Source organism: Sus scrofa, chromosome 13 (genome assembly GCF_054392235.1).
Source record: "Sus scrofa isolate SSC_HxYL_T2T_F1_AM1 chromosome 13, Sscrofa_HxYL_maternal_Yorkshire_Landrace_v2.0, whole genome shotgun sequence".
NCBI lineage: Eukaryota > Metazoa > Chordata > Mammalia > Artiodactyla > Suidae > Sus > Sus scrofa.
In genome coordinates, this window is record NC_139395.1 from 103,761,236 (window position 1) to 103,776,304 (window position 15,069).

General features: G+C 37.9%; 1 long non-coding RNA gene across 4 annotated transcripts in view; it reads right to left on the bottom strand.

Annotated features, from left to right (window-relative positions):
* LOC106505379 (uncharacterized) overlaps window positions 1–15,069 on the bottom strand; it is a 916,097-nt gene that overhangs the window by 769,474 nt on the left and 131,554 nt on the right. The gene's annotated exons all lie outside the window — the stretch shown is intronic.

A 15,069-nucleotide genomic window follows, 5' to 3' on the forward strand; every position in this document is an offset into this window, starting at 1 on the left:
AAACAGAATGAAATGAAAATGCAAAGACAGTGATAGCAATACTTATATCAGACAAAATATACTTTAAAACAAAGTCTGTAACAAAAAACAAAGAAGGACATTATGTATAATGAATAAAAGGATCAGGAGTTCTCATTGTGGCTCAGCAGGTTAAGGACCAACAGTCTCTAAGAGGATGCAGGTTTGATCCCTGGACTTACTCAGCCATAAGCTGTGGCATAGGTCACAGATGCAGCTCAGATCCAGTGTTGCTGTGGCTCTGGCATAGGCCTCAGTTGCAGCTCCAATTCAACCCTCGGCCACAAATCAATCAATGTGATGCACCACATTAATAAATTGAAGGATATAAATTATGCACTCTTCTCAATAGATGCAAAAAAATTTTTTGACAAAATTTATCATGCACTTATACTAAAAACTCCCAATAAACTGTGTATAAAGAAACATGCCTCAACATAATAAAGGCCACATATGATAAGCCCACAACTAATAGCATACGTAGCAGTGAAAAGTTGAAAGCATTTCCTCTAAGATCTGGAATAAGACAAGGATACCCCTCTCACCAGTTTTATTCAACATAGCACTGGAAGTCCTAGGCACAGAAATCAGACAAGAAAGATAAGTAAAAGAATTCAAATTAGAAAGGAGGAAGTAAAACTATCACTGTTTGCAGATGGCAAATGACACATAGAAAATCCTAAAAACACCACCAAAATGCTTCTAGAACTCATCAATGAATTTGGGAAAATTGCAGGATACAAAATTAATATACAGAACTCTGTTGCATTTCTATATACTTATGACTATCAGAAAGAATTTGAGAAAGCAATTCTATTTATGATCTCATCAAAAAGATTAAAATGCCTGAAAATAAATCTAACTAAGGAAGTAAAAGACCTGTACTCAGAAGACCATAATGAAATAAACTGAAGACAACATAAACAGATGGTAAGATATACACTGCTCATGAGCTGGAAAAATTAATATTGCTAAAATCACCATACTACCCAAGAGAATTTACAGATTCAATGCAATCCCTATCAAAATACCAACTTCATTTTTTCACAGAACCAAAACAAATAATTCTAAAAATTTGTATGGAAAAACATTACATCCTGAATAGCTAAAACAATCCTAAGAAATAAGAACAAAACTAGAGGAATCATACTCCCCGAGTCCAAACTACATTTCAAAGATACAGTAATTGACACATAGCAGGGGCACAAAAAAGGCAGTGGAACAGAATAGATCACTGGAACAGAATAGAAAGAGCTCCCCAGTGAATCAAGACTTTATGGGCAATTAATCTAGGACAAACGTGGCCAGAATATACAATGGAGGAGAGACAGCCTTGTCGATAAATGGTCTAAGGAAAACTGGACAGCTACATGCAAAAGAATCAAGTTAAACTATTTTTTCACACCATATACAAAAATAAACTCAAAATGAATTAAAGACGTAAATTTAAGACCTTAAACCATAAAACTCCTAGGATAAAAGATAGGCAGTATGACTTTTGACATTAATCTTAGCAATATTTTTATGGATCTGTCTCCTCAGGTAAGGTCAACAAAAGCAGAAACTAACAAATGGGACTACATCTAATTAAAAATCTTTTAGACTGTGAAGGAAACCATAAACAAAATGAAAAGGTCACCACCAAGTGGAAGAAGATAATTACAAAAGATATGCCTGACAGGGGGTTAATATCCAAAATATACAAAGAACTCACATATTAAAAAAAAATTAAAAAATAGTAGAGGACCCAAAAGGACATTTTTCTAAAGAAAACATATAGACGGCCAACAGGCACATGAAGAGGTTCAACATCACCAATCAGCAAGGAAATGCAAATCAAAACTACAATGAAATGCTACTGAAACACGATCTCAAATCTGTCAATACAACTATTATCAAAAAGACAATAAATTATAAGTGTAGAAAAAAGGAATTCTCATCAACTGTTGGTAGGAATATAAATTGGTACACCCATAATTAAAAATAGTATAAAGATTTCCCATAAAATTAAAAATGGAACTGCCACATGATCCAAAAATTCCACTCTTGGTATTTATCTAAAGAATATAAAAACACTAATTTGAAAAGATATGTTACCCCTATGTTCATCACAGCATTATTTATAATAACCAAGATATAGAACCAACCTAGATACTACCCATATATTAAAAAATAAAGAATGCCCAGAGTTTTTTGCTATTGTGGCATATTTTAAAGCTTTACATTTAGTAAATGGATCCTCATAAAACCAAAGAAATGCAATAATTGTTTTATTCACAAGATAATGACAAAATCTATAAACATATAAATTTAGAATATACTTCAGAGTCCAATAACAATACACAAGGTAAACCTATATAATAAATATATTCTTCATTAAGTCTGTCTTATTACAGGTGACTATTCCTATAGTTGTACTAAGAAATAACATCACAAATCTGCATTAGGGAACCTATAGATCATAAAACGTAAGGTGAACCACAAATTATTCTACTCTTACATTTCTGTGGAAGATGTTTCAGCCAATAATAAGACAGTGACGATCACAATTTTTTCCTTTGCTCCTAATTGAGTATTTACAAAATTCCTTTTTTTTTTTTTTTTTTTTTTGTCTTTTTGGTTTTTCTAGGGCTGCTCCTGTGGCATATGGAGGTTCCCAGACTAGGAGTCTAATCAGAGCTGTAGCTGCCGGCTTACACCCCAGCCACAGCAACGACAGATCCAAGCCACATCTGCAACCTACACCACAGCTCAGGGCAACGCTGGATCCTTAACCCACTGAGGAAGGCCAGGAACTGAATTTCCGCAACCTCATGGTTCCTAGTAGGACTCGTTAACCACTGAGCCATGACGGGAACTCCAATATTTACAAAATTCTGCACACAGCCAAAAGGGCCTACCATTTCTGGTATATCATAAAGCCATTTCCTGAAACTGCATCAGTCTTCTTGAGTATGACAGTCACGTATGTTACACTTAAAAATGTCAGTATGGGGAGGAGACAAGATGGCGGAAGAGTAGGGGGACACGCTCGCCCTCTCCCACAAACACAACAAAAACAACACATCTACAGGATAAATGACTTGCACAGAACAGCAACCAATTGCTGGCAGAAGAACCTAAACTCCAATAATGGCATGAAGTTTGTGACATTACTAGGTAAAACAAGAAAAAACAGGAGAGTGAGAGAAGGTGAATCCGAGCTGGACGGGTGCTCCTGAAAGGGAACTGCGGAGGAGAAAGGGATCCTGAACCCTGGAAAGTCACCTACTCGGGGGAAAGATCAAACAAACCGGAGATATTTCCAGATGCAGAGAAGAGTATAGCAGTAAGTTGGAGTTCTGAGAAGCAGATCTAGAACCAAACGGACCTTCTGAACTACGGGCACAGTCACCAAAAATTGAGACATATGGGTGGGGGCTGGGCACTGAAACCTTGGCTCTGGAGGTTATTCCCCAGGAAAGGGCTGGGGGGGCGGGGTGGAGCAGAGACTGCTTGGGAGGTCTAGAAACCAGTCTGTCAAGTTTGACAGGGCAGAGTCTGCCTGGGAGACTAGAAAACAAAGCTGTCACAGGGGAAGGGAGCAATACTCTAGGGGCGGGGAAGTGGAAAGCCACATCAGAAGGAACCTGGGAGAAGAGCCTGGTCTGTGCCCGTGCTGGGGAGGGGAGAGAAGGGGTGGGTCCCCATAGAATACTCCCCACGCCACAGCAAGCTTACCAGCCCACTAGCTAGGAGAAAGCTGTGCTTCCCAGTGCATCCCCTCCCCCCACCGCTGCCATCCCCTACCCACTCGCCGGACCTGGGGCTGCCTGCCATTCGGGATGGCTGGCCTCAACAATTGCCTGAAGCCTACCACACAGGGGCTGTCCCTGCACAGGCCTGCTTGCCCTTTGGAGGGGCTACACCCCCACAGAGCAGCACCAAATACCACCAGCCCCCAAGAAAAGGCCTGCAGCCCAGAAAAGCTAGAACAAGCCTAGCCAGGCCGTGAAAAGATCTGCCTAATTCTCAGACAGTCTTTTCGAGTTGGCCTGCCCTGGGGAAGAGCCTCCTGGGTTAGCAATGGCCCAGCTAGCTTCCCAAGCCCTCAGGGGGGTACCGAGCTCTTGCGAATCAGCTGCATAGGACTGCCAGCTCCAGGAAGGACCCCCTGCAGCCCAGAAAAGCTACAACAAGCCTGGCCGGGCAGTGAAAAGATCTGCCTAATTCTCGGACAGTCTTTCTGAGTCGGGCTGCCCTAGGGAAGAGCCTCTTAGGTTTGCAGTGGCCCTGCTAGCTGCTCCAGCCCTCAGGGGGAGCCGCACTCTTGTGGAACAGCTGCAACAAGCTCTCTGCAGGACCCTCTACAGCCCGGAAAAGCTGCAACAAGCTTGGCCAAACTGTGAAAAGATCTGCCTACATTCTCAGGCCGTCCTTCTGAGTTGGGCTGTCCTAGGGAAGAGCCTCCTGGGTTCTCAGTGACCCAGATAGCTTCTCCAGCCCCCAGGGGGTGCTGCACTCCTGAGGAACAGCTGCCCAACACCGCCAACCCCCTGCAAGAACCCCACAGCCTAAAAACACCAGAGCAAGCTCTGCCTGACCGAGTGAAATCTGCTACCATTGTGGTGTGGATCTCCCAATCCTGTTTGCCCTCAGGAAGTCCTCCTTTGCTTCAAAGAGAACCTGATAGCCCCATCAACGCTTCAGAAAAGCCACACTGCCTCAAAAAAGACTGACCAACAATGCCAGCCCTCAGGAAACATTCCACGGCAGTGACAAGGCCACGTAGAGTACAACTCCCTCAGGAAAAAGAAAACAACAAGCAAGATGAAGCTGAGAAACCACCCCCAGTCAAACCAACAGGAGAACTCACCTAAAAGAGTCAACAATGAAACAATCTCTGCAGTCTCACAGAGACATAAAAAAAAAGAAAGGAAGAATGGAGAACCATAGAATCAACTGGAACACGAGGTTCAAATGGCAATAAATAATCATCTATCAATTATCACCTTAAATGTCAATGGACTGAATGCCCCAATCAAAAGACACAGAGTGGCTAGTGAATAAAAAGGCAAAAACCTTCAATATGCTGCCTACAAGAAACTCACCTTAGGACAAAGGATACATATAGATTGAAAGTAAAAGGGTGGGGAAAAATATTTCACACCAGTAGACATGACAAAAAAGCAGGAGTCGCAACACTCATATCGGACAAAATAGACTTTAAAACAAAAGACATAAAGAAAGACAAAGAAGGACACTACTTAATAATTAAGGGATCCATCCAAGGAGAGGATGTTACTATCGTCAACATATATGCCCCAAATATAGGAGCACCCAGATACATACAACAAATATTAACAGACATAAAGGGAGATATTGATGAGAATACAATCATAGTAGGAGACCTTAATACTTCCCTCACATCAATGGACAGATCCTCTAGACAGAAAACCAATAAAGCAACAGAGATCCTAAAGGAAGCAATAGAAAAGTTAGACTTAATTGATATCTTCAGGACACTACATCCAAAAAAGTCAGAATACACATTCTTCTTAAATGCTCATGGAACATTCTCAAGAATCGACCACATATTGGGACACAAAGCTAACCTCAACAAATTCAGAAGCATAGAAATTATCTCAAGTATCTTCTCTGACCACAATGCCATGAAATTAGAAATCAACCATGGGAAAAGGAAAGAGAAAAAACCTACTACATGGAGACTAAACAACATGCTACTAAAAAACCAGTGGGTCAGTGAGGAAATCAAGAAGGAAATTTAAAAACTACCTTGAAACAAATGAAGACACAACCTCTCAAAATCTATGGGATGATGCGAAAGCAGTGCTCAGAGGGAAATTTATAGCAATCCAGGCCTTTCTCAAAAAAGATGAAAGATCGCAAATTGACAACTTAACCCTCCACCTAAACGAACTAGAAAAAGAAGAACAAAAAAGACCTAAGGTCAGCAGAAGGAAGGAAATTATAAAGATCAAAGAAGAAATCAATAAAATAGAGACTCAAAAAACAATAGAGAAAATTAATAAAACCAAGAGCTGGTTCTTTGAAAAGGTAAACAAAATTGACAAACCCCTGGCCAGACTCACTAAAAAGAGGAGAGAAAGAACCCAAATAAACAAAATTATAAATGAAAAAGGAGAAATCACAATGGATACTGCAGAAACACAAAAAAAAAAAAAAAACCCATAAGAGAATACTATGAGCAACTATATGGCAACAAGTTTGACAATCTGGAAGAAATGGACAATTTTCTAGAATCTTACAGTCTGCCAAAACTGAATCGAGAAGAAACAGACCAACTGAACAGACCCATCACTAGAAACGAAATTGAAGATGTCATAAAAATACTCCTTACAAATAAAAGTCCAGGACCAGATGGCGTCACAGACAAATTCTATCAAACATATAAAGAGGAATTGGTGCCCATCCTCCTTAAACTCTTTCAAAAGGTTGAAGAAGAAGGAATACTCCCAAAGACATTCTATGAGGCCACCATCACCCTCATTCCAAAACCAGACAGAGATACCACCAAAAAAGAAAACTATCGCCCAATATCATTGATGAATATAGATGCAAAAATTCTCAACAAAATCTTAGCCAACCGAATCCAACAACGTATCAAAAAAATTATACACCATGACCAGGTTGGGTTCATCCCAGGTTCACAAGGATGGTTCAACATACGCAAATCAATCAACATCATACACCACATTAACAAAAAAAAAGTCAAAAATCATATGATCATCTCAATAGATGCAGAAAAAGCATTTGACAAAGTCCAACATCCATTCATGATCAAGACCCTCACCAAAGTGAGTATAGAGGGAACATTCCTGAATATAGTCAAAGCCATTTATGATAAACCCACAGCAAATATAATACTCAATGGGGAAAAACTGAAAGCCTTCTCACTCAAATCTGGAACAAGACAGGGATGCCCACTCTCACCACTGCTCTTCAACATCGTTTTGGAAGTCCTAGCCACAGCAATTAGACAAACAAAAGAAATAAAAGGCATCCATATAGGAAGAGAAGAGATCAAACTGTCACTGTATGCAGATGACATGATATTATACATAGAAAACCCTAAGGACTCAACCCCAAAACTCCTTGAACTGATTATTAAATTCAGCAAAGTAGCAGGATATAAAATTAACATTCAGAAGTCAGTTGCATTTCTGTATACCAGCAATGAAATATTAGAAAAGGAATACAAAAATATGATACCTTTTAAAATTGTACCTCACAAAATCAAATACCTCGGAAAACACCTGACCAAGGACGTAAAGGACCTATATGCCGAGAACTATAAAACTTTAATCAAAGAAATCAAAGAAGATGGAAAGATATTCCATGTTCCTGGATTGGGAAAATCAATATTGTAAAAATGGCCATACTACCCAAAGCAATCTACAGATTCAATGCAATCCCTATCAAATTACCCAGGACATTTTTCACAGAACTAGAACAAACAATCCAAACATTTATATGGAACCACAAAAGACCCAGAATCGCCAAAGCAATCCTGAGAAACAAAAACCAAGCAGGAGGCATAACTCTCCCAGACTTCAAGAAATACTACAAAGCCACAGTCATCAAAACAGTGTGGTACTGGTATCAAAACAGACAGACAGACCAATGGAACAGAATAGAGAATCCAGAAATAAACCCTGACACCTATGGTCAATTAATCTTTGACAAGGGAGGCAGGAACATCAAATGGGAAAAGGAAAGTCTATTCAGCAAGCATTGCTGGGAAACCTGGACAGCTGCATGCAAAGCAATGAAACTAGAACACACCCTCACACCATGCACAAAAATAAACTCCAAATGGCTGAAAGACTTAAATATACGACAGGACACCATCAAACTCCTAGAAGAAAACATAGGCAAAACACTCTCTGACATCAACATCATGAATATTTTCTCAGGGCAGTCTCCCAAAGCAATAGAAATTAGAGCAAAAATAAACGCATGGAACCTCATCAAACTGAAAAGCTTTTGCACAGCAAAGGAAACCAAAAAGAAAACAAAAAGACAACTTACAGAATGGGAGAAAATAGTTTCAAATGATGCAGCTGACAAGGGCTTAATCTCTAGAATATATAAACAACTTATACAACCCAACAGCAAAAAAACCAATCAATCAATGGAAAAATGGGCAAAAGACCTGAATAGACATTTCTCCAAAGAAGATATACAGATGGCCAACAAACACATGAAAAAATGCTCAACATCGCTGATTATAAGAGAAATGCAAATCAAAACTACCATGAGACGTCACCTCACACCAGTCAGAATGGCCATCATTAATAAATCCACAAATAACAAGTGCTGGAGGGGCTGTGGAGAAAAGGGAACCCTCCTGCACTGTTGGTGGGAATGTCAACTGGTACAGCCACTATGGAGAACAGTTTGGAGATACCTTAGAAATCTATACATAGAACTTCCATATAACTCCACAATCCCACTCTTGGGCATATATCCGGACAAAACTCTACTTGAAAGAGACACGTGCACCCGCATGTTCATTGCAGCACTATTCACAATAGCCAGGACATGGAAACAACCCAAATGTCCATCGACAGATGATTGGATTCGGAAGAAGTGGTATATATACACAATGGAATACTACTCAGCCATAAAAAAGGATGACATCATGCCATTTGCAGCAACATGGATGGAACTAGAGAATCTCATACTGAGTGAAATGAGCCAGAAAGACAAAGACAAATACCATATGATATCACTTATAACTGGAATCTAATATCCAGCACAAATGAACATCTCCTCAGAAAACAAAATCATGGACTTGGAGAAAAGACTTGTGGCTGCCTGATGGGAGGGGGAGGGAGTGGGAGGCATCGGGAGCCTGGGCTTATCAGACACAACTCAGAATAGATTTACAAGGAGATCCTGCTGAGTAGCACTGAGAACTTTGTCTAGATAGTCATGTTGCAACAGAAGAAAGGGTGGGGGAAAAACTGTAATTGTAATGTATACATGTAAGGATAACTTGATCCCCTTGCTGTACAGTGGGAAAAAAAAATGTCAGTATGCCTGTTATGCAAGTTGAGCAGATAAATACCTAATTACCCAATTCGCATACCCAAAATGTAGGCTTTAAATGCGAAAACAGTATCAAAAGTGTACTGCTGGATCCTAACAGAGTTGTCCTGTAGGGAAACCCAAGGCATCTGATTATATAAACCAGGAATTTACAAGTTCTACTTCTACCACCTCATCTGCCACCGGTTACCTTGGAAACATGCTGCCCACATGGAGACCACTTTTGCAACTGGTTCTGTCTATTCCAGAACCATGTGGAAACAGTTTCTAATCAGGTCAAGGTAAAAGGCTGCCATCAGATCAGAGGTCTACCTCTGCAAACCTGCTGTCTTAGCTAAATGTCCTCTTGCCTGGCAAAGAGTCAGCTTGCCCTGCCCCACTCTAAGCGTAGACAACAGGTTCACCTATTTCAAGCTAGACTGGATGCCAAGAGTTCCATTTTCCTATCATTGAAGGCTCAACTGATGAACATAGGCACCTTGTAGGTACAGTGAAAAATTCATGTTTGCCCACAGGAAGGACTCAGGATACAGTAGATTAGGCCATTTAAGTCTTTGTCTAGTTGCTCATGAATTATATAATCATGAAGTAAGTTACTTCATCTCTCTGAGCCTCAGTTTAACCATCTGTAAAACAGGGATACTCTTCAACCTCAGGATTATTGGAAGGATAGAGTGAAGCAATATGTGGCAAAGAGACAGGCAGATGTCAGGATCTTAGTAAATGTTAGTAATACTGATGATAGCTGTCTGTTTTGAGAAAAAAAGCAAGAGGGGAGACTCAAAGGCCAGCATCTTCCTGGTTATTCAAATTGAAAAGTAGAAGAATAAAATGCCCATACCTGGGTAGTCTTAAAGAGCTCAAAGATGAATCATGGGTTACAAACGGCTTCTGTCACTGTGAGTTCCTAGTTGAGTTACTATTCTCATTGCACTTTTCCATTATCAGGAAAATAGAATTACCCTCTACTGAGTTTCTTACTACTGTGATAAAATGTCAGGAGGTCACCTAACCCTCACGACTTCCATAAGAGGTAAATAATAGTGCTGTGATTTAAGAGGCTGAGTCTCTGAAAAGCTGAGAAAGAGTAAAAACTTGAACCATACCCTGTCTTATGCTAAAGCCCATACGTCCTCTTCTAAATAACACTGCTTCGTAATTCATTGCAACACCAGTATTAATAATTCCTCTGGAGGTGACTCAGGTGTCACTAAAACAAAGTATTTATGATGTGCCAGCTACTTTAATATATTAAATTATATAATTCTTGCAATGATCCTAAGGGATAAGCACTCTTTTAAAACATGGAAACCAAGACTCAAGGGGTGAAGCAACTTGTCCAGTGTCATAAGGCTGTGAGCATCAGGGCTCAGATTCAGAGAGCCAAGCTTTATCTGCGGTGCTCTTGACCACTGCTTGAGATGGATGTGACCAATAATACCATGATTCTCAATATTCACCTCACAACATTCTTCTCAGGAAGATATGGTCAAGAATCATGAGTTTCATCAGGGAAGCAAAAAGTTTGCCCAAGATCACATAGCAGCAAGGCCAGAATTTAAACCAGGGCTTTGCTAATACTAATAATAGTAGCTACTATTTATGGAGACTGTGCCAAGTGCCAGGCACTGAACCAGATACCTGATGTCTCAGAATAACCCAACCAGTTGTGGCTCAGATTCAATCCCTGGCCTGGGAACTTCCATATGCCACAGGTTTGGACATAAAAATAAATATATAAATAAATGTTTTTAATTTTAAAATAAAATATAATAACCATATAAAGGATTATATTTGAAAACTAAAGATAGATCAAAATTTTACTTGGGTATCAGTTCTATTTGTGGCTTATTTGCAGCAAAGGCAAAAATGAAAAATGTTACTTATAATAAAACATAGTTTATTAATGTCAGCAACTAATATGTATTAGGAAGAATGAAGTAGTACCTAGCACAAAGTAAATTGCTTATGGCATTCCTGCCTCCCCTTAAATGAGCCATTTTTTTCTTTCTTTCACACAAATTCCAGATTAAAAGGTAGCAACTCTTTCTGAAATGGCATGGCTTTGAAATTATTTCCCCTGGAAATTATTCTTTGGCATAGTTCTTTCCTTATTAAATAAATAAATAAATTACTCCTAAATTTAAGATAAAAAATAAGTGATAAATTCTTCATAATCTTAAAGTGCTCAAAGGACTAGATTTTAAAAGAAAAAGGGAAGGGGGGGAAGGGGAGAAGATCGTGGAGGGGAGAAGTGGGGGGGTGATAAAACCAGCATCTAATATGTTTGCTTGTTTATAAAAATTTAAGTAAATTTCCTCAAGATCTCAAGATTCAGCTACAATATTTTTCCTTTAATCACTCAAAGCAACCGACTTGTAATCACCCAGTGATTCCAGGAAAGCCACACCCATTCACTTAAAAATGTTGATGAAGATTTAAGGACAACATAGATGGTGACCATTCCTAAGATCTATATGCATTTGAGGGTTTGCTTACTTAATCAAATAATTTCATTGATGTCAAGTGTTGGTTCCCTCATTCAAAAGTTTTAAAGTTTTAATAAGTGCAAAAATGGCTGAAGCATATCAGAACTTTGAGACCCCATACACAAAATCCCAATGAAATAGAGGCAATCAGCAGACTACTGCCAAGAACACAGGTATGCTAATAGGAAACACGTCATCTGAGATAATACTCTCTCAGCCTCAGACTACACGAAAGCAAGCAACCTTGCCTTTTACTCCTGTGTGTAAAAAATAGTATCATTTTCTATGCACAAAAAAAAGGGATAGCACCAAAAGAGATTATGAAGCAATGAATATGGACAGAGAATGTTGATGAGAAGAATGATTTGAAACAGAAAAGAAAAAATTCACTGAAAGAAACAGTCAAAATGGTTACAGAGATGTAGTCAATTCAAAAGAACACAATGATTAGAAACATGAGTTACAGTTGTGAGCATTTCTAGGCAAGATAATATGGTCAAGAGTTAAACAGGCAAAGAAATACATTAAATGCTCTGATGATGGTAAAGTGTCTGAAACAACAACTGTCATGAAGTCTGCGTCTAGAATACCACAAGAAAGTAAATAAACATTTTGGTTTGGTTTGGTTCAGTTACTTTTCTTAAAGATATACAACTCAAAACTGCATTCTCTTCAGTGTACTCTAAAATGCAATAACCAAACAGAAACAGTTATTTGGATTTTATTTACACAGCTGATTTTTTAAATGCATAAGTTTATTGCTGACTATAAAAATCTGCTTTAATACAAATACATGCTATTCCACAAAGCAATAATTAGTAGTATTTCAGTGAGATTAAAATTCAAAATGTAGTACTTGGTACAGTAAGGAAAACAAAGATTGGCTAAGTTACAAAATTTTATAAAATTAATTTAGTCATATAAGGAGTGTTTCTTCTTAATATTGAATTCAAATTCAAGTGACAAAATCCCTTTGAGAATGCTCACAATGGTCTGAAATCAAAGTAGCTTTTTCACTTTCAAATCTTTTCATTAGATACTAAACATAGGGAAAATCTTAGGATCAAACCTCCTAGAAACTATTTTTATTTTTAAGGTACAGCCAGTCAAAATATATTGTTATTATTATTATTTGGGAAATTCTATGGTTTAGGAATGTTTGTCAAAGTTACCTTTCTGTTATCTCTATGGGAAATAACACTAATTAAATAATAATCCCACAAACCAGAGATAGTTACTCCTAATATTCTAATATATTCTTAAAGAATTTTTCTTACACATTTTTTTACATAATAAACATCCTATAATTTTGCATCATGCTTTCTAACATAATATTCTATTACAAGCATTTCCTATCTACTTACTTATATTTCAGTCACATTATTGGTAATAGTTACATATTACTCCATCTTACAACTACATTATAATTTATTCCAGCAGTTTTAACTCCTGTTAAACATTTAAGTAATTTGTACTAATTAAATAATTTGTACTTATTATTGTAATACATACTAGAAATGTAATACATACATAGTATAAATATTATAAAATATTTCTATTAATATTTTATTACTAGAAACAATATAAACTTCTCTAGACAAAACATTAAAATATACACCAAGGTGTGTTTTAGCAAAATAAAAAACTATTTTAATATATAGTCAAGTAAGAGAAAATTAAGTCTTAAGGATAAGTAGGATATGAACCACTCACCAGGAGTATTAGAATCAGAAAGGCCATAGTGGCTGGAGGCTGCAATTTAACGGTTAGGAAATAGGAGAAGTCACACCCATGAGAGTCAGAACTAAACTTTGCATAAAACAGGGAACTGTGAAGGACTGTGCATTCTATTCTGCAAGCTCTGCTTGCCAGCCTTGGTAAGTTATAAAGAAGCCGGTCACGTACACAGGGATAAGGTTGAAAAAGAATCACCCGTAGGAGAGCAGAGCTCCAAACTTGTGCCATGGGTAAGAGGGTCACATTCTCTGAGTATGGAAATCCCAACATGAGAAACTAATAGAACAGTCTGTCCAAACCAGTAAAACTCATAAATCCTTGGAAGAGGCAAATACAAAATCATTCCACAGGAATGACTCCACAGAGATAGTTCCACAACCCAGGACACTGGGACTTCTGTGGTAAACAACCCCTACTGAAATGAAAAGTTCCTGTTGTGGCTCACAGTGAAAAATTATAAGCCCTCCACAAAATCGAGCTACACTAATGCAGAGTGAGTAGATACAACTAATGGAATCATTTGAGTCCTAAAAACTGAACATAATAGAGCAGTCCAAAATAAAGTTGCCTCTCAAAAATGAAAGTAAGTTTCAAATGATCAAAGAAATATTGAAAAGAACAGAAATTCAATGTTGGGAACACAGGATTAGGTGTGAAGGTAGTTTTTTTAATTCTATAAATAAAAATATACAATCAATGTAATTTTTTAGATTGAAGTGTTTCAACTCAAAAGTCATTCACTGGAGCTGAGAACGATGGGTGTCTGTGCAAGGTCAATGAGTGGGGAACACAGATGCAATGAGAAACGGCCCACATACAGGTAGGACTGATGCAATAAATATTTTGAGGTAATGGAAGTCAGTTTCCTCATGTGGGAGCAAGGAATAAAAAATACATAAAGTTAAAAAAATAAAATGGATTGGAATTGACATTAGTGGGACTCACGGTGTCAATATAAATTGTATTAGAAGTAAATATTAAAGTATGTATATATTTATATATTTATGAAATACTCACAGAAGGAGAGAGATGACAGTGATAGGATGTAACAGCAATGATTATACCTAACATTTAGATCTTAATTTCTAAATAATCACTTTCTACTAAACCTACAAGTCTCCTTGAAGAAAGGCTTCCTGAGCTGTGCCAAAGAAAGTAGAGGTGATCCTGGAATATCTTTGGGCCAGAAATTAAGAAAATCAAAGAATTAAATTAAGAAATTAAATTAAAAAATTAAGAAATCAAAGAACCACTGGTAAATAACAAAGACACAGGGAGTTCCTGTTGTGGCTCAGCGGAAACAAATCTGACTAGTATCCATGATGATACAGGTTTGATCCCTGGCCTCGCTCAGTGGATTAAGGATCCAATATTGTCATAAGCTGTGGTGTAGGCCATAGACATGGCTCAGATTCCACGTTGCTATGGCTGTGGTGTAGGCCAGCAGCTACAGCTCCAATTTGACACCTAGCCTGGGAACCTCCGTATGCTGCAGGTGCAGCCCCAAAAAGACAAAATAAATAAATAAATAAATAAATAAAATAACAAAGACACAGACATCGGTGTAAAGGAGTTCCTAGCCAAGTCTTTGACAATTTGAGAATCAAAATAAATAATTATTGAAACATACTTAAGTATATTAAACAAAACAGAAATTCATGAGTCCATACTGATATAAGCAAATAAGTGAGTATCTAAGCATGGAGAAAAGTTTTCCTTTACAGTAGACTTCCAGTGAATAAATATAGAA